The sequence below is a fragment of the Megalobrama amblycephala genome, linkage group LG8, assembly GCF_018812025.1.
Source record: "Megalobrama amblycephala isolate DHTTF-2021 linkage group LG8, ASM1881202v1, whole genome shotgun sequence".
Classification (NCBI taxonomy): Eukaryota; Metazoa; Chordata; class Actinopteri; order Cypriniformes; family Xenocyprididae; genus Megalobrama; species Megalobrama amblycephala.
In genome coordinates this window covers 5206368-5228287 of record NC_063051.1, presented here as the reverse complement: position 1 = coordinate 5228287, position 21920 = coordinate 5206368, and the positions used below count along the sequence as shown (strand labels likewise).

At 36.1% G+C, this 21920-nt stretch overlaps 1 protein-coding gene across 1 annotated transcript in view; it reads right to left on the bottom strand.

Annotated features, from left to right (window-relative positions):
• chl1b (cell adhesion molecule L1-like b) overlaps positions 1 to 20604 on the bottom strand; it is a 113769-nt gene extending 93165 nt beyond the window's left edge. Inside the window, exon 1 of the mRNA XM_048198872.1 lies at positions 20412 to 20604. The gene's annotated coding sequence lies outside the window, so the exon portion shown is untranslated. The remainder of the gene's footprint in view (positions 1 to 20411) is intronic.
• Between the last annotated feature and the right edge of the window lie 1316 nt (positions 20605 to 21920).

Sequence of the window (21920 nt, the reverse complement as noted above, 5' to 3'; positions counted from 1 at the left end):
TAGTATTGATTGATCTAGTATTTGTGCCACATCCCTGTGGTCGCTGATGCACTTTACATGATTAAGTATTCTTCCCATTTTCAAAGAGAGAATTGATCAAACCAGTTAATTGTTCACTAGTTCAGTGTTTTTTAGCTGATGCATAACGATCTCCTGAATATGGCTTTTTTTTTTAATTAATGACAATGTGCAGAAAAAAATCTTTTTCAATCTAAAGATAGAGGTGGGGCATTGTATGAAGGAGGTGCCATTTGATAAGGTGATTCTTAAAGTACAATTTTGTAATATTGTAGCATTTGACATTAACACCGCCAACCTGCCAAATGCGTGTAGATTTGCTTCAGATGAATATTGTTGGAGTTACAGGGCTTAAATTTCAGCGTGGGATAGGTTGTTTGCACATGACGTCACAGCAGCAGCACGAATGAGTCTGGAGGGCAGGGACTGGTTTTTCTATATAGGAATCCTATCAAAAACTCAAAATTTGTATGTTTTGCGTCGTTTATGGTTGCTCAAATCAATAAAATCGAGAACCCAAAAGGTGTTTATATCGTTTACATATACTTATACCGTTTTTTATAACTTATATTGTTTTTTAACTTTAAAAGTTGTTGCCTTTAATAGTGTTTTGCGTCCGCTGATACTGAAATGAATATGGATACCTGCTTACCTTATTTGTTTTTGACTTGGTTAAATATCCACATTCTTCATGGTATCGTTTGCAGGGAAGAGAAGATATTTTATCCCATTTAAAAAAGACTCAGCTATGTGATTATTTTATTGAGTGATAGGAAGTGGGTTAAATCAGTGACATTATTAGATTTGATATAGGGCGTCTTCCCGTCACCTCCTCAATAGTGTGTTTTTACACGTATAAAAGGCAACAATTGTATTACAACGTCCAGTTTTTTCTTTTAACGATGATGTGAGCTCCTGTTGTAATTCTAGATTCAACATAAATGACCTACAATTGCGACATTTTTCACAATCACGACAGAAAATCAAAAATACTGCCCTAACTTCACTAGCAGAAAGGCAGCGCGATATAAACAAACCCAGATTAGAACTGAACACGGCATGACGGCAGCTTCACATTCTCTATATACCTCCTCGATGGCAGGAAATTCTTTCAATTCAGTGGAAAAGTCGCTCATCTTCATAACATAAAGATCACGTCCAACATATGTTGTGATTTTCTGTTTATACCTTTCTAAACCAGCACAGAAAGATCTCTTCCATTCTAATTTTCACTGCTTGCCCTCCACCGGTATTTCGTGCGTCCCCAGAACCACGTGATTGCAAACAACCCATTGTACATATTGCGCATAATTTCACTCATTCCATCAGATCTTGTGCCTTTCAATAACTTAAACAGTCAAATACAAACAAAATAATGTCAAAATGCTGGTCTTGGAGAGTATTCACGGTAACCGTCAGTTATGCTTTAACTGAGTTGAGAAAGGACATGCATGTGAATCAGTAAAATGGATCAGTGTGTCAGGTCTTAAACTGACAGCAGCCTGATATGCCTGCTGCCAAATTATATTAAAGATATCTATATGGCAGTTTTCCCACATGGTATCAATGTCAAAACTGCGGCCAGTGAAAATGCTGAGTAGCAAGTAACTTTGGAAAACCACTAGCCACAGTATCTGGTGAGCAAAAAAGTTAATTTCAAGCCCCGTATGTATATATGTAAGCAATAAGGTACGCGAGGCTGTGCTGTATCGTGAATAAGTCACAGATGAAGAATGTTGTTAGGCACGATGCGAAGCAGACTGTGAACAGTAACAGAAGTTACATTATAACATCATTAGATGGCGGCAAAGACTTAATGAGTGAGTCAGTCAGTAGTGAAGACTTTTACATTGAAAAGACTGAATTGTTGTGAACACGGAACAAGACGCAACTGACAAATGCTTTGACTAGCGCTGTCAGTCGCAGGAAAACCCCTTAAATGTTAAAAGGACAAGATAATACATCGGACATTTAAACTGATTTTTTTATTATGAACATAGGACTAACCTGAAGGAAAATGCTAAATCTCTCGATCTCTTTCTCACAATACTCTTCTAAATAATACAGTAAGCTTCAATGAACAAAAGCAATTGAGAACAAACAGTTTACGTTGCTAAGTGTGGTTACTAAGGGTGTTGTGTAGTGATACACAGAACCGTTGGGTGAAGCGGTCATAGCCGTGTTTAATCGTGAATAAATGTATATAATGCTTTTTAAGTATTATATCAACTAAAATCAAAGACAACATTTTCCAAATATTTATCACAACGATCTACCAAAATATGAATATAGTCTAATACAGGAATAAAAAGTAGCATTAAAGTAGGGGACAATAAAGTTTTTACAATACAATACAATATAAACACGGAGGTGGGGACAGGTCAGAAAAGCATCCTCAGGATTGAAGAAAAAAATAATAGTAATAAAGAAATAAAGAAATTATGTTTTTAATATGACAAATAATGGCAGAATCCATTCAGAACTCGTTTTGAAAAACAACCCAGGTACTGCCACTGTGTTGCAACATCTGTTCTCAGAATTAGATATTTTCCTTATTTTCCCTTAAGATATGACTGTTTTTCTGAAATCATTCAATCTTGCCAGCTGCATTTTCAAATTCATTTCCTTTACAGATGCTTTAATGCATGTCTATATAAAAAATACAAGGGAGGAGGGGTTTCATTTCAGGCAGCGTGGAGAGCAATCATCTTGCCAAGCTCGGGACCTTTATGAATTCCCAGCGTATCTCCTCACACCAGCTGTCTTCCATTGATAACGGCAGGTAGACACGGCTCTTTCAAACCGTTATCACCCCCTCCCCCCACGGGCTGTGTAGAGTGGACAAGACCAAGTGGACAAATATGTATGTTCACTAAAACATGAAATAAAATCATATCTTGCCACTTTTGACACACTCCTATTTACTTTGTTCTGAATGCTAGTAGATGAGACAAATCCATTTGTAATGCCACATCTCCTGCAGCTTTAGAACTGAACCAACTGGGATGAAACTGCGTATGTGATAATATGTGAAGTGGGGTTAATATGGCGACAAGCATGGTGGTAATACATTGAGCGATAACCTTAAACCTAAGGTCTTTACACTTATGTGCTAGGTGTCGCTATGCTAATCTGCTTAAGCTGTTGTATCCCAAAAACTGTGGTTTTGCTCTGCAAATGGATGATATTTGTGTTCACAGGTCTAGCGAAGGTGAAGTCTGTCGTTAGCATTCACTGCTAGGTGTGGTTAAGCTCACTGTATGTCATCCACACTTCACAGCACAAAAGCAATTTGGTGACGTGACTCCACTGCTAATGCTAATTTACTCACAGCAGTGTCCAACAACAAGGCCATTTTCTATTATTTACACTGCAGTCATAGCAAAAAAACACAGTTAATATAATGATAACTATGTTAAGATTATGCCTTATTTATCATTCTAGGGCATTTTTCTGCATTATTAATAGACTGATATGGTAGTTATGAATAGAATATCATAAGCTCATAAATCATTTATGTTTTCACACCTTACAAACAAAAATCTAACCATACCTCAATATCAAATCAGAATTGCCTTTGTAAATACATATTACTGGTGCACATTTTATTAAATAATAAATATCCAAGCTTCAGATTTAATAATAAAAAAATTGAATATTGCAAAATCAATATCTTTTCTGAGTGAATTATTCAGTCAAATGACCTTTCTGGTGCACATCTGTTTTTTCTTCTGTAAATGTGTTTCTGTCGTAGTTTATGCACGACTTCTGACAGAATAAAAAAAAATGTTTATTAATTTTGTAATATTATATACATATTTTTCCATCCAGCAATTTTATGCAATATGCCAAAACTTACATAACATTGTGTGAATGGAAAATTGGTTATTGCTTCATCTTAAAAAAAAATGACAAAATGTACGTTATCTGCCTCTAAAACAAAACAATGTTATGTTGTTGTTGTTGTTGTTTTGGCAAATTAAAATACTAAAAATGTTATGAGAATATTTGAAGTTCTTCAGAATGATGGAACACCTTTGATGGAAAGCAAGTAGAAGTGCATCTATTCCAAATTAGGCTGGTTGAGAAAGTTACTAACAAGACCGAAACAGTGTAGCTTCTGTATGAAGACACAATTCAAATAAAAGGCCGTTTGGGTCCAGCAAAGGATGTTCATGTCAAGTGAGAGGAATGCTGAGCACTTGGGACTGAATGGAGAAGAGCTTGCCCGAGTGCCCTTTATAAGGTGGCATAAAAGACTAAGTGGAATGTGAGTTTTAATGGATGAGCTGGCACACCGGAGCTCAAGCCCTCTCATGCCACAGGTGGCGGGAAGGGGACATGGGAGTGGGATTGTTTTTCTATTGCTGTCCAAACAAAAAGTGACATTATATATGATGCTGTTGTACAACGATAATGGGATTAGATACAGTTCAGCGGGAGATGAACATGAGTATGTGCCCTTATTCTCCTTACTCTTCCCACTTCAAGTCTATTCTTTCTGTCTCTCCTTCTTTATTCCTTCCTTTTCTTTTGGTTTGTGACCATTGCGGGTGACTGCATCAAGGCTTTCTGATCATTCTAATTCTAATTTAAAAAAAATAAATAAATGTTTACTCACTCTTCTGTCATTCCAAATACATAGACTTTCTTTCTTCTGTGGAACACTGCAGGACACTATTTTCCATGCAATTGAAATGAATGGGTACGAGAGCTTTCAATCTTAAAAAAAAATGATGTAAAAGTTCCATAAAATTAATCCATATGTTCTAAATCTTATGAATCCATGAAATTAAAAAGGCAAAAACAGAAAATAAGAGATCAATTTCTTCTCTTGGCTTGTTCATGATATAAGTAGCATTCTCCAATTTGACAACTAATCATTCTTTTAAGTTAGTACTTGAATCAATGATCCAGTTCACAAAATGATTCAGTTTGCATGATTCGTTCAGGAACCTGACTGATCCGGTTCCTCAATAACTCGGTATTCCAATTGTAGTGGTTAACAGCTGGAAGGGAAGACTATCTCGAATTATCTATTAAATACCCTGATGGCAACATAGTGTCGGCCCACATCCGGTCTGCATCATGTAGTCCACATGTACCAGATGTGAGCCGGATATGGGCCACACTATGTTGCTGACTGGGCAACAATGCAAATTTCAGTCAGTATTTCACACAAATCTATCATATGAATTCAGAGGACATGGGAAATAGCGCACGTCATATTAACTACTTTTATGAAGCTCCAGTCCTTATTACATATGCTTGGAAAAAAGTGATCAACACAGTTTCCACACTGAAAAACATGTTTCACTTAGAAATCGATACAAATAATTACAAAGAAAAGAATGAATTTGAATTTACATATGACATTTTGAAGTAGAAAGACTTGAAATAGTATTTTCATGTCAAATGTACTCCAATAATCTTTGTTTATCTACAACTTTATAATGCATTATTTTTCCTATTACTGTAGGTTGCATGTAAATCATCAGGTTAGGATTCGGAACAACATGAGGGTGAATATAAGATGAAAGAATTTTAATTTTTGCTCACAAACAGTGCTAAATTGCCAAACCTGCTCTGCAAATTAAATGCAGCTTTTATCAATTGTGTTGAAAGGCCAAAAAATTGCTTATCAAAATAACACGCACTGCATGAATTCTGTCTCATGGTTCTAGCCAGATGAAATAGTGTTCCTCTCCTGCTTTTGCGTGCACGTGTGGAGAAACGGCGTATTTACGCCACAGGCACCTCACACGCTAGTAGTTCTATCAAGGGTCCCATGTGACACAGGTTGCCCATAGTAACCGGCTTAGCTGCAGTCAATGGAAAATAACACATTAAAGAGTAGTGAAAACAACTTCAAACACAGCAGTCTTGAAAGATTCAGTTAGTGGATGTAATGAATCAGATACAAACCGCTCGGGGCTGTTCGAGCACAGCAGAGCTCAACGTGTCAATCATAGCTGATGGCCTGTGAAAATGTAGGCAGGGTTTTTCTGATTCTCGACCCCATTTGTATGATGGACAGCCCCGTCGTCCAATTACCACCACACGCTGCCAGATCACCACAAGGGTCGCATTTAACAGACCTCGGGTGTAGGAAGAACACCTGCATCGTGCAATTTACCACTGGGTTTGTTGACAGTTCTGGATCTGTGACATTTCTAAATGAGCGAGGGTTCAGATAACCTTTGCCGATCGTATGAAATGTACACTTTGCAACAGGCTAAGCGATGCAGGATTGGTTTGTAATAATGGAAAAAAAGAAAAACTATTTTGTAAATATATAAATAATTAAAATATGAATAGAGCATCATTACAATGATGCTTGTCAGTGACACAAAAGACCTTTTTTGATCTGAACAATCTATGCAAATGATGTTGACGAAATGCCTAACGGTTATTGTTTTGCTGTCATACGCGTTTAGCCCAACACAATGCATGTAGACACATGATATATAGAAAAAGACTGTATTGAAAGCTAACATACCCGTTCTTCTCAAACATCATTAGCAGGAAAGGAGTGTGCAAAACTGCTTTGTTCGTGTCTCTACTCATCCATGTCAGCTGGTACAATGACTGACAAAGAAGTGAAACCACTTTGGCAGCCATATTTGAGGTGAGTCATATAACAGCAGGTCTCTGAGGCGCTTCGGCGCTGACAGTGACGTGTCCGCGCTCGCTTTCCCAGCTAGATAATTAGCGGAACGCTGAAACCTGCTCAAGACACAGGTAATAGGTAGACAACAGAGCTGAATTTTAAAAAAAGATGAATTGCAGAATGGCAATAAAGCATCAGTATGTACTAATTAGTGTTAATTATGAGATGCTTTGCTTGAAATTCTTTTGTCAAGGACAGCCAACCAATAAAATCAAATTAGAACTCTTCTTTTTGTCATTCCGTGCTTCTCTTGGTCTGAAAGTGATAACCAAGCTGCTAGTATCCTGTATGTTTCATAAAATAACCATAAAAAACTCTTTCACATTTAAATCTGACTGTTAAGGGCTATTCACACATACAGTAGCCTATATACTGTAGCAACTTTGCTAATAAGCTTGAATATAACAGTCAAGGAACTAGCTTACTAGCAAACAACACAACAAGACTTCACAATCAGTATGTCAGCTTAGTTGCTGTTTTGAAGCAACTATGCTGAAACATCTAATTTGATTTCCTTTTGATTTCATTGCCATTGTGTCTATGCTATTAATTCTAAAGTAGGATAATTATTTCCCAGGTGAGATAACATGAACAGTAACTGTGAACAGTTTTTACTAGTTTATACTGCATATATTTTTAATGTCTCTTGAGCCAAAACAGACTGAAGTATCTTGAGATTTTCAGCTTACACAGAATGTGTAAATGAAATTAAATCAGTCTTTCTGTAGCCTTTCAATTCTTCACATTTGGAGCAAATGCACTTCAAAGTCATTTTTACAAAAGAACTACATAAAAGTACAATTTTTCATGTAAACATTCAAGATATGAGCCGAACTTTACATTATTCCATAAGAAAACCTGCTTCTGCAACATAAAGAAAAATGGTTTGGTAAATCATTGTTATAACATACTAAGTCATAATTGTGACACAAAAAGGCAATATTATGACATATTGGCCCGGTTTCACAGACAGGCCAAGAAAAAATAAAAAATAAAAAATTTACTGGTGTGCATCTTGAGACAAAACAATGACACTGACATATTTTAACTTAAGATATGTCAGTGCAAGTTACTTTCAGTTAAAACAGCTCAAACATGCATTTAGTCTAGGACTAGCTTAAGCCTTGTCTGTGAAACCGGGGAATTAAGTCATAATTAAGAGAAAAATGAAATTAATTATGTCATACTATTTTTTGTCATAGTTACAACTTTTCATCTCATAATTTTAATTTATATGTCATAATTATTACTTTTTATCTCATAATTAATTTACCAAAGCATGATTTTTTCTTATGAGGTGGAAATGGACTTCCACAAACAAAATTGGATTTCGAAGTTTAAAAAAAAGCTGAGGTATCTCATTCTTCTTCTTACAGATCATTCTATCTCTATTTGTATCTCATGAAAGCACTACTGCAAATTTAGCAGGACAGCTATGTAAAATGTGAACATCTTGCATCAATAGACTTTTTTTTAAACTATGCTAAAGCACTCTGCTAATGCAACCTCCTGTCTGTAATTAGTTAAATCAATTAAGCTGAAATTACCATCACTTATGCTCTTTTGTCTGGTAGTTTATGTGTCTAAATCTGCCATGCAGCAATTGTCACTAACCACAGTAATTACATCTTTCAAATAAAGTCTAAATCAATGCTATACCAACTCCAGAGGTCTGCATTTGCAATAATTTAACTGCAGCGGTTTTAAGCTTTTGAGATTTACATTTATGTGCTTTGCATATGCTTTTGCCAAAGAGCATTCAGAATATACATTTTATCAGTCTGTATGTTGAAATCAAGATAGCACCATGCTCTACCAGTTGAGCTATAGGACTGGGATGTAGAAGCCAAAGCAATAACAGTATTTTCATCGCAATTAACTGAAAGCAAAAGCTTGTTATCCAAGAACCCAGTTTCCTCATTTCCCAACATTTCCCAAATTAGTGACCAATCACCCTTATGGGAACTAACAGCACATCTGTATTCCTTCTAAATACAAAGATAAATTGAACAAATTAGAGTCTGGCTTGAATTTAACAGATTTCACTGGGACCTGCAGAAGAAAATGTAATGAGGTCACAAGGCCATGGGCTCTCAGCGGGGTCAGTAAGGGACATGGGGTATTGGTCCCAAAATGCAGTGTTGAATTATAGGTTTGGCAGTGTTCTGGTACAACAGTTGCTGTTCCTGCAGGATGTGAACATTGAGTTCTTGAATATCGCTGTGCTTCTGGCCCTAAGCATGATTAGGTGCGCACAGTGCCAAGGACAGACACAAAGATCGTCTTATCCTTCCGCAAACTCTTTGTCAGACATTAAACTGTGCCCCAACCAGGAGTAACACGGTAAATATCCAGAGAAATTCATTAAGAATGCCTTTTAAATTCCTAATTCATTCTTAAACGATGAAATTAATTTGAATTGAGGTAGAAAACAGGATGCAGAATTGTCATTTAAATTGAAATGTAAGGAAGCAGAATTAAAAATTAGATATATAGATAGATTGTTTTGAAGACTGATGCAAGTTCTTCTCACATCTACAATGAGGGTTCACCGAAAGACTCAAACTTAATTATTTAGCTAATTTAACCAGCTAATTCGATTTGTGTTGGGTTAAATCCAATTACATTTCCACACAATCTTTGGCCATATGTTGAGATTTGTGCAACACTTCACATATAAAAGGCTAAATCTAATTACCTAAAGATACTTTTCTTTGCAACAGTGTCTTTAAAGTTTAAGTGCACATAGAGAGACTTACAGAGACTGAAGTTCATTTTGCGAGCCATTTATTATGCCCTCCATGCTTCTTTTCTAATCAATGCTCATCAACCCTCTGATGCCCAGCTAATGGTGTTTTACTGCTCTCAGCCAGTAAACATCATCTCTCCATGCAGGGCACGCACATATATTAGCAGTATGTGTGTAGTGTTTTTTTTTTTTTTTTTTTCTCCCACTTGCCTGTCTCCTTATAGCACCTACAATGTAATGGGTCCCAATGGGGGTGTTATATATGGGTCTCACACTCTGTCATTCTGATAGACATGGTTTCCGTGTTGGATATACTGCATAGAGAGGCTTGTTAAGACCATAGTGCATGCTAAACAAATGGAAGTGGGCATTAGAGAAGGCAGAAATGGTTTCATTCACATTGGGACTGCACCTGCTGGTTTTGTTTTTGTTTATGTGTGCACATATGGAGTTCATACCCATTAGGACTGATTTACAATGTGATGCAAGACAAGCTTTGGCATGAAGGTTGAACTCAGACAATAAAACAAGTTAATGACCCACAAGCCCTTGCTTGAATTATTTAACTTAGTTTTGACTCTTCTGTTGATCTCAACTCATGCTTTAAGGGATTATTCATTAAAAATATAAAACTTTGGTCATTATTTACTCACCCTGATGTTGTTCCAAACCTGTATGATTTTTTTTTCTTCCGTGGGATAAAAGAAGTTAAACAGAATATGGAAAGAGCAGCATGAGCAGTTATAGTGAAAAGTAAACAAGATTCATTCAATAATTATTTTTTTATATTTACTTAGCTATCATTTGACTTTAGAAAATAATATAGATTCTGAGATGTATTAAATGCTTTAATGGTGCTTTTTTTGTCCATTTTGCACCAGCCATTCATAAGGTCTTTTTTAAAATGAGTTGTTTTATACTCATTTTCCCCCATGTAACTGTCAACAGTAAGTACATTTCCACATAAATATAGTACCTAAATAATAAAACAATTAGTATATCCCTTCTTGTAGCTCAAACAGTACAGCATGGCGTTAACAACTTCATGGTCATGGGTCCTATTCCCAGGAAAAGCAAGCACTGATAAAATGTGTACCTTGAATGCAATAAAAGACGCTTGGATAAAAACGTTTGCCAAATGCATAAATATAATTATTAAGCAAAACATTTTGCTTGAAGCCTGTATAATGCATTATAAAGTTGTTTGTAATGTATGTTGCATTACATATTTTCATAAAAAATTGTATCCAAAGGTAAAATGCATTAAAATTTTTGCAGATTCCTTGTTACATCTGAAATTGGTTGTTTGCCATGTGTTTTAATGTATTACACTTTCTAAAGGTGTAACAATGAATAGATTTGTATTATGGTTACAATTATTCATAAGTTCAATACAATCAGTAAGGTGCATTACAAGGCATAATTAGTGCATTAAAAATAATTTTATAATTCATTAGCCTATATATAAAGGCTTCAAGTGTTACCGAAAATGTATCTAAAACTAATTATGGGCAATACAAATACTTACAACAAATAACAATTGACATTATTATTATTATTACTTTTAATTAAACTAAATGAAACCTAACATGCATGGTGATGTGCACACCGTTTAGTTTAGCTCCCATAAATACATAGTTTATAGGTGAATTTATGTTGAATGCTCAAATAATTAGTAGTGCATAAAATGTAACTTATTGCCCATTTCTCATCTGCTGTCATTGTAGGAAAAGAGCAACATGATCACTCTTTAAACTACATCTCCATTTGTGTTCCACAGAAGAAAAAACATCATACAGGTTTGGAAGGACATGACAGAATGTTCATATTTGGGTGAACAATCATGTTCACTTTATAAAGGACCTTGTTAACGCAAGAGCTAAATGTTTCTTTTTTAAAGGTCTTCTTGCAGGTCCTGTGACTGGTACATCCTTGTTTACATAGTGAGAGGGACAGATTGGCGCAAAAGCAAACCACTACATGTTTCATATCACGTCCCTGTACACAATGAGTCTATTCACTGCCATGAACTTTTAGGTCCCCATGGCTGTCACATCTATCCTCCTTCATCCTTTCTTTCTAGCATCCTTTCTTTTCCTCCACTCCATCTTTGAGGTGCCTTTCCAAGCTTGCCCATACCCTGAAACACAACCTCCTTTATGAGAACCCCAGGGACAAAGATGTCGCTATTCCATAAGCAGTCAAAGCCCATTCATCATTTTTTTATTTTTTATTTTTTTGTCTTTTTTTATATAATCTGCTCACTTCATAGTTTGGGTCTTGCTGATTTGAATAATGGCTTGTATAAATTCCATCAGTGTCACATGCTTCGAATTTCATTCAGTATCACTATCACAGAAATATTATATGGTAGATATCATGAGCATGCTATATTTCACGCCATGTTATGGGACATATACTAGCATGATTTTTTAATGCGGCACCCTGCGGTGTACAATATACGTCTTGAGAAGTTCAAACTCATATCTCCTGTTGTTTAACTGATATGTCCTTTCTCATGAATAAGATTTAAAGTGCATCGATGGAAGTGGAGATTTGTGAAAGAGATAGGACCATTAATCAGACTATGACCGCAGGCTTGCTGGGGGATGGGGAACCTGCAGGGAATGTTGCTGCTGGCGTTATTTTGCTCAAAGGCCTGTGCAACACTGTGATGTTTCATATTAGAAAGATGCTGATCTTTCAGCTTCCCATATCAAAGCTAATTTGATAAGGTTACACATGAATAAATACGCAAAGGTATGACGTCATTATGAAGTTACTATCAAAGTTTTGTCACCCTGGACAAATTGTATACTGTTGCCAGGTATAGTATGGTCAGTTTCTGTCTCAGAGTAATGTCATGTTGTCAGATATAAAATTACACTATGGGCTAAAAAGTCACAATTGCGAGATAGAAAGTTGAAATTACAATAAATAAAGTTGCATTGTGAGATATAAAGACGCAATGTGAGATATAAAGTCGCAATCATCAAGTCGGGTTTATTAATGGTATAAAGTGCCGGGTTCCGTGCAAAACAGCCAGAAGCACATCTGAAAGTATATGATGATTACAAAATTATTTAAATCAACATGAAATAATAATTGCAACCCAATATAACCCACTATACATTCAAGCTATATTGAGGCATGAATAAATTTTTTTCACAGGAAAAAAAATGTTTAAATATGTCATTTTGGTGATCAAAGATGAGTTTTAATGGATACAATTTTTGACTACAAGAGGACTTTGAGAAAAAAAAAAAATGCAAAAAATGCAGATGCAAAACCTGTTAAATTTTGAAAATTATGATTTTTTTAAACTTTGAAATAAAATGATCAATCGTGCACAGTGACACCAGGAATATGCTTTTAAAGCAAAGGAAACATCATCGACTTTAATTTCATATTGACTTCAAACTAAAAAGGACCAGTGCTTCCCTACCTCTGTGAAATACAGTCTGTGCATGCCAGAGATTTTATTACCACAAAACCACAAAAAGTCGAAGGGCACTTTCTCCGAATGATAAAAGACGATTAACTTCAGTATTTAACGATCCAGTGCTTCAGGATCCAAAAAAAAGATACACTGAATGATCAAACAACATCTAATGCTAGTACAGAAACTGTGCTTTCCTACTGCCTTAAGCATTTGTAAAATCTACTGGATGTTTTTGGTGCTTTCTGTTTCCCTCTTGGGGAAGGATGGATAAAGGGAACCTTGAACATGTCTGATAAGATTGCCCTCCTCAGGTTTGTCCTTCAGTATTACCTCATTATATTAATTCTCCTTTTGGCGCAAGTGATGACGGTGACCGAGCAACTCCAATGACAACCAGCCTGTTAAAGAAGGTATGGGGGAGATCCTCCATCACAATAATCACCGCATCTTTACTATGGCTACCCGTTACTCCCCTCCCCCAATGCTCAACAGACAGAATTGATCTTATTCACACCCACATTCAAAACCACAGAATACACAGGCTACACACAAACACACAGGCACTGCCCTCTCCTTCAGAGAGAATAGTTTAATAAAAAATAATATAAGAGGATCTTAGAGATGGTGGTTTCAAGCCAGTAATCATGTAAAAAGAAAGTCTCACTGTGAGCAATGTATTCAGCATTGACAACAGAAGCTTATATAGTAACGTCATGTACTATAAAACATTTATCAAGGACTTAATTATAGCATAGGTCCAAGGTATTACAATTATTAAAGGGATAGTTCACCAAAAAAAAAAAAATTCAACCCAAATTTGGGTCAATTTGGACAAACCCAACAATTGGGATAAAAAATTTAATAAAAAATTTAATCCAACGGTTGGGTTTGTCCATTTTTGACCCAAATTTGGGTTGAAATAATCCAGCATTTTTTAGAGTGTGTGAAAAGCACAGTTTTAAAGTATAACGAAGCAGTGTTCAGGAGCTGTCAATCACAAAAAGCACTATAAAAGTATTAAATATATTATATTTTATAATATTATAATATTATAAAATAATAATATAATACATAATAGTTATTAATAAAAAATATAACATTTTTTGAATCATTTTATATAAAAATATATTGTCTTATTTTATTTTTGTTTATATTATTGTATGGCATTATGCTTTCTGTAAAGCACTTTGTAAACATGGTTTTAAAAAGCACTTTATTAATAAAGCTTTACTTCTCTTAAATCTTATTCATCCATACACATATTCAAACTTTGTGTGTCAAGAAGATGCATTGCAGATGATTTCAAGCCAATGACAGCAAACAGTTGTTCTATTTGGAGTCCACTATATGCCCACTTTAAGTATGGAAAAAGAGCAATGTGAACATTCTGTAATTTCTTCTTGTGTTTTACAGAAGAAAGTAACAACATTAGGCTGAGTAAGTAATAACAGAATGTTCATTTTTGGATTGAACAATCGACCCTTTGAAACTGTCTGTATGTTTAACATTCTCTAACTTAGTCCTTGAGAAAAATGATTTAGAACTGAGACTGTGTTTGTTACCAAATCAAATCCAGTTTGCAAAGTTTGCAAATGTCAACTCTGTGACATTTCCAGTCATGTTGCATTTGCAAACCAGACTAAAAAGCTCATTTGAATAACTTTTCCTCCCTCTCAAATTTCCTTTCACACAAATTCCCATCATATCTGTGCTTCTTTTCAGACGTGCCACCCTCATTCATTTATTTATTTATTTAGCATCGTTCTGCTTTAGAAAACTTTGGCGCCTACATTACGCTCGCATGAAAATGAAAAGCGAGATGCAGCATATTTTTTAGCTTAGGGCGCAGGTGTTTTTCAATTGAATTTGTATGTCTGAGTGAATATGGCATCACACATGGAGATGAGAGGCCTCTGTGTAGGTTTAATCTCTGCCTGTGATGGTTCGAATCCACAGTGAAAATCAGTTAGCCTACACTGCGCTCAGCCACAGACGTTATCTCACACACAAAATGAAATCTGAATTGTTTTTGCAACCTTTGAATATGATAAAAGTATATCATGAATAAGAAAAAGGTCTTATCACACATCAATTTACAGTGGACTTCAAAGAGTATAAAGAACTAGATTTTTGGTGCTTGACCACAAAACCCACAAACATCAAACTTTGTTGTGGTTGCTATGCGTTTCCTAAGGTGTTATACTGTATGTGCCTATATCATTCCATTCCCTATAGATAGCCTATGCCTCAGTTCCTCCTTCACCTTTAATCACCCGCCAATTGAAAGCATAATTCTGAATGCTTAGAAAACAGCACACCTCTCCTCAACAAGCAGCAGAAAATAATTTTATTGGGTGACAGGCATCTGATAGGCACAGAATACCTTTCATTATAATGATGCCGTGCTGCATTGTCCATTTACAGTGTTCTATTTCTGGGTTGATGGTGAGAGGAATTTGCCCTAGTTTTCCTCACAGTGGCCTCAATTGGCAAAATTTGGCAAATAAATGGCCTTTACGCCATGAAAGAGTCCTGGTCTCAACTCAGATAAGACAGTAATGAGCATAAACATGAACAACAGTTGATCATTGAATCTATTTTTCAGTAAAATTGGACTTAAATTGGTATTTTAGTACTTGATCATCAAACTCAAAAAGAAACCTCTAAAGCTCATCGTTTTAAGAGGTTGACGATGTCAATTAGAAGTTCTTATGAGTTCTGAAACATTGAACTTTGTTATCTTTCAAATAAGGAATCATAAGACTTTCAAACTATGTGTAGGCCTAATGATTTATAATTTCGCCATTAAATTGCCTAGTAAATAAAGACACAAATGTATGACCCATTAAACTTATCAGATTAACTGTTGCATAATAATAATGATGATTATAGCTAGCCCTAATGGATACCGTACATAAACAAGATTTGAATGTGAAACAAATGATCGCTTTTGTTTCTGGTAGGGGGATTTAAAAAAAAAAAAAAATGTCTAATAGAAAACCAGCCATCTACGGTGTTCTCACAAGCTCAGATGAGCACAATATTCATTCCTCTGCCACCGCTCATTAGTAACAAATCAACACCCACTGTCTCAGTGGAGGAACATCCAACTCATTTCTTATCTGGCTTTCCACACTCTTTACTGTGGACCAGAGAAGAAACCAATCATCATCCTAATTCATGGTACTGAATTCACTCGTGAAGTCTCAAGGCACACGAGGCTGCCTTCTGTCTCTAATGCGACTTTAATTGTTTTCCTTACAGTAGAGTAACTTATCTTGCTGTCATGACACAGATTTAGAAAGAATGTGATTTTCATAATAGGCGCAAAGGCTTGATAATCACATCAAAATTTGACTGTGAGGGCTGCATTCAATATGTTTTACATTAAAGAGCCTACTTAAGAAGCTCACAGAGCTTACATGTTATGTAAATGGGTTTTGTACAACTAAAACTCTTAAAATGAAAGGCTCTTCAATGGTTCTTGATGTTATATCAAGTTGTTCTTTTGATCAGCATTCTAGGTTGTTGAAAATACCAGTATATCAAGGTTGATTCCTCAAAAGGTAGCAAAAGGTGCCTTCTCAAAAAGAAGGTATTAATATAAAACAAGGTAAATATGGGATCAAACAATGTATACATCACTCATTTTTATAAAATGTATTGGGCAAGAAATTAATTGACTCTGCAAACATAAACATAATATTAAACGTGATTGAACATTGTATAAATTACTAACATAAAAAAGCAGGTGAGAATATTAAATACTAAAGATTAGTGGTTCAGCGGATCACAAAACTCATGGTTCGGATCATATCACGGTTATTAAGTCACGGATTGGATAATTTTTCAGATAAGCACAAAAAAAAAAAAAAAATTGGGGGTAACTTTGCATTTATTACTAAGCCCACTTTAACTACTCTGATACCACAGCAGAAACTACTAAGCAACTAATACATTATTAAAGGCAAGTGAACAGACTGTAAAAAGAAAAAAAAACTGTACACAATTACAAGCATAGATAAATACAACATAAAGTATAAGGTCTAACTGTAGTATTAATTTTTGTGTACAGAAATGTAATAATGAAATGTAAAATGACACTGTTCACTGTATACATATAGCTTAATCTTTGTTAAAGGGATAGTTCACCCAAAAATGAAAATTTGATGTTTATCTGCTTACCCCCAGCACATCCAAGATGTAGGTGTCTTTGTTTCTTCAGTAGAACACAAATGATTATTTTTAACTGCAACCGTTGCCGTCTGTCAGTCAAATAATGGGAGTGAATGGGAACTCGATCAATAAGAGTCGAAAAAACACGCACAGACAAATCCAAATTAAACCCTGCAGCTCGTGACGACACATTGATGTCCTAAGACACGAAACGATCGGTTTGTGTGAGAAACCGAACAGTATTTATATCATTTTTTACCTCTAATACACCACTATGTCCAACTGCGTTCAGCACTCGTTTAGTAAGGTCTGATCGTGCTCTGATGGTGCGTTCACACCAGATGCGAATGAAGCGTTAAGCGCGAGTGATTTACATGTTAAGTCAATGCAAAGATGTGAATAGACATCCTGTGGTGTGAATGAAGCGATTCACGCAAATGATGCGGCGCGAATTGAGCGTTTCGGGCATTTGACGCGCATAAGCAAACAACAATGGAGGACAAAATCATTGTCGCTGTACATCTTCATACTTTTATAGAAACAAGAATAAAAAGGATCTTGCTTGAAAGAAAGTGAGTGAGGAGGTCGGACAATCTGGCAAGTTGTAAAAAATGGTCTTTACTCAATTTGAGCTATATAAATATACATATTGAGACTACAAGCTAGCTAAAGCCGACCAATTAAACTTATTCGCTGTAATTTACAACTATTTCCCCGCTGACAAGTTGTGTTTATTCAGAGAAAGTGTATAGAAAGAAGTGGAAGAGTCTGGGACACATAAAGGAGCGGGAGAGCCCCTCTCGTGATGTGAATTTGCGTCTGTTGTGAAGTGAATTTCACGCACGAATGAAGCGAGTAAACTCAAAATGTTCAAGCGTCCAAATACGCGCGAATAGCGCGATTTATTCGAGCAAGTCGCGTCTGGTGTGAACGCACTGTGACAGCGGAAGTGATGTCTTGCGCATATACTTCAATGAGTGCTAGGCATCACTGCTGTTGTCAGAGCGCGATCAGACCTCACTAAGCGAGTTGGACATAGTGGTGTATTAGAGGTAAAAAATGATATAAATACTGTTCGGTTTCTCGCACAAACCCATCGTTTTGTGTCTTAGGACATCAATGTGTCGTCACGAGCTACAGGGTTTAATTTGGATTTGTATGTGCATGTTTTTTCGACTCTTATTGATCGAGTTCCCATTCACTCCCATTATTTGACTGACAGACGGCAACGGTTGCAGTTAAAAATCATCATTTGTGTTCTACTGATGAAACAAAGTCACCTACATCTTGGATGCGCTGGGGGTAAGCAGATAAACATCCAATTTTCATTTTTGGGTGAACTATCCTTCTAGAGCTGTGTTTTGTTGTTTGGTTTACATGACAGACATCAGCAGGTATTTATAGGTTGCTGTCACTTTAAGAATAAGACCATGCATGCACACTCTGATAGATAGCCTACACATCTTAATTCTTACCTCGTTCATACATAACCGGATGTGTTTACGAGAATATTTGCCGAGAGGGGTATTTTGACTGACATAAAGCGTGTATGTGTCCATCCAAGTGCATTGAGGATGCGATTTGGAGAAATCAATTTGGAGTTCGCGAGCGATCTGAAACGCGCCTCTCTCTCTGTGTGTGTGCACGCAAGGCTTGTATGTAATGTGCATCTATGCGCACCGATTATAGCGTGGGGTGCAATACCGAATTAAATCCTCTTTTGCCTCTTCTAGCGCTGGAATGGTTTTATATCTATTTAATGTGTAAACTAGCAAGACAAAACACATGCAAATGATAACCTTTCACTCTATTGCGGTTAAACTTACAATTGATCCGCGAATCACATGCGTGCCGAACCGTGGGGCTTGGTCCGTAGGCCTACGGATCACGGATCAACAACGATCCGTTTAACCACTACTAAAAATTGAAAAAGAAAAGAAAACAAATAATACTAAATATGATATTTATATAAATGTAAACATATTTTTAATGAATGAACACTGTACAATAGTGTCATATAGTTTAAAGATACAAGTGAAACGTCACGTGAGAGGAGGCGGCGCCTCTGTGCCACCATGATTGGCTATTGATCACTCTGTCAACACAATAATGTCCGCCTAAGATGTTCAAAAAGGTGTGCAAATCAGCCTGAATATGTCAAACTGGTAAAAAAGTAACAAACTACAAAGTAAACAACTTACCAGCATCTTTACTTTTGGTCACATCCAAATCAAAATGACCCTAAAATTACTTACAAATTACATCCACCTGCAGATGATTTGATAACTATTGATTCAAAAAGGTCATTATTTACTGTATAATATAACATAATATAAATATGGTTCCATATGCATTTAACCTAGAAACAATTTCACCATCAAATGGATATGGAACATGAATTTACAAAACCTCTATCAATGCATGGAAAGGACTTTTTCTCTTAGTTTCAAAAGCTCACCACACACCACTGCAGTACATAGATGTGTTCTAAACAACTAGAGAATAGAAAGTATGCTGTGGAACTTAAAAAGACTCTCCTACTGCACTGGCTTGCTCTAAAACCACCTTTTCTTCTAACTGAAACCTTTATTTTTAAGACCGTATAGCCTGGGGTTCAATGAGAACCCAAGAGCAAGCCAAGCACTCCAGAAAACACAAGAGATCAATCCTGTAGAGGAAAATTAGCATCTATTCAAGACTAATGTTGGTGGTAAGGATGTCAAGGGCTAGCAAGGGCATGCTTTTCAAAAGCACAATATGTTTCAAGCACCACAAGTGCAATGAAAGTACCACATATCTGTACTATAAACATCTGCACGCCAGAGTGAATTTCAGATTCACAGATTATACTACATCTTTGAAGTCCCATGAGAACAAAATGCCACTGATACACTATTAAACCAAGAGAAAGAAAGTTGCAAATCTAGCAGTTTTCTCATTAGGTATACATCTGTATGGCTTAAGCAAAAAACACAATATCCACTATGCTTAAATCTATATATGATGTAGTTCTGACTATATGCCTGCAGTGAAACGTTGACAGAAAATAGCAAACGTCTCTAATCATAATTTAATAATCTAAACCTCCTTAATATAGCCGTATAAGCACACAAACCGTAAATAAAAATCAAACTACAGGGTTTCCTATTACAGCTGGAGTTCAGATCAAGCACGCTACTCATAGTAATTCGAAATAACCGGCTTTGATTTCACCTGTCAGATGCGCAAAAGCAGAGAACGCTTTAGAATAACTCTCATACATCCCATAAGAGGCTTTCAGTCTTAAAACAGGCGTATTTAATGATATTTACAGAATAAAACCTCTCCTTTCCAAAAAAAAACAATGAATTGCCTACCTTTCGCAGTAGTTTGTATGCGAAGAATGCAGAGCTCGAGCTGTTAGTCAGCGCGCGACACCAGAATGTCTCGAGTGATGATGCTTTTCCTTCAGTGGTACGTTTCTCTTACAAAATACGTTCAGTGAAAGGCTGAACGCAGTCAATAGCTTTTAGAAATCCATGGCAACCGAGAAAACCCTTCACAACTTCGCTACATTGTGACCGGGTTAACACACCCCCTTCCTCATGACAGTGACTCTCTAACAATATGCCAAACGGTGACTATGAATTTCTCATAGTATGAGACTATACACTATGAGGTCTTAGGGCTATTTGTAGGGTACTGAATCACTGTATAATATTCCTCTTTCTAATTTTTTGTTTAATGGGTTCTAATATATAATAAATATGCATTTTTATGAAATCAAATGGCCATAAAACATGACTTCAAATGTTGTATGTTCCCTTAAAAAAAAAAAAAAAAAAAAAAAAAAAAACAAAGTTCAAACCAAGCTGCTCTTGTGGTCTGAGCAGGTTGACTGGTTTTAGAGGGGTTTTGGAGCACTTTTCAGACTGGACCCAGCTGGGAGACCAGCCTAAACCAGCTAAGACCAGCTGAGTCAAAATAGTGTAATGTTAATGCAGAGGACTTGGATGAAATATTTGGCTCCTGCTGTGTCTTCAGCACCTTAGACAGCAGCACAATTGGCAGCTTCTGGCTTATGTGTAGTGTGCTAACATTTACAGGCACTACATTGTCATGGAAATTGGCCTGTGTGCTATAGTGATTAGTGACCATAGGTTTGAGCTCATATACAGTGAAGAAAGCCCCAAAAAGGACAAATAAAAAGCTAAATCTTTTTTGCACAAGCACACTTACCATTTTGCACACACACACATATATATATATATATATATATATATATATATATATATATATATATATATATATATATATATATATATATATATATTGGGGCCGCTATAGTATCTGTAAGCCACAGTCCATACCCTTAAAGTTTACATTGCCATTGCTAGTGTGGACAGCTTTTGTCAGTTATACTCCTAGTTATCAATTTGTACCCATTTAGTCGAGTTTATTTATTATAGCCAACACATCAGAATTAACAGAGGAAATTCATACCTCCTAAACGAGTGCCTAACTCATTCTAGTGGATTCCCTCAAAGACAGCAAATGACCAGCGAAAATCTAAACTAATCTAATTTGGGCCAGTCTAACCTAATTGAGAGGCTTACAAGATCATAGATTCACCCAGCACAAAATGTAATTGGATCTTTTTATGAGGCCCACTGCTTCTCAGTAGGTGCTCTCTTAAATCCAAATTGATTTATTGTCAGCCGGCGGACACCTGTCACATCTAAGTGTGTACTGCAGGGCCAGGAAAGTGCTTGCACTACACCAATCTATAGTGATGAGTATCAGACATGTGATGACTGAAAGGTTAGGGGAGTAGCACTGAGTTATGGGTAGTGTAGCAGAACATGTTGCTCAGCTGGATGCAGATT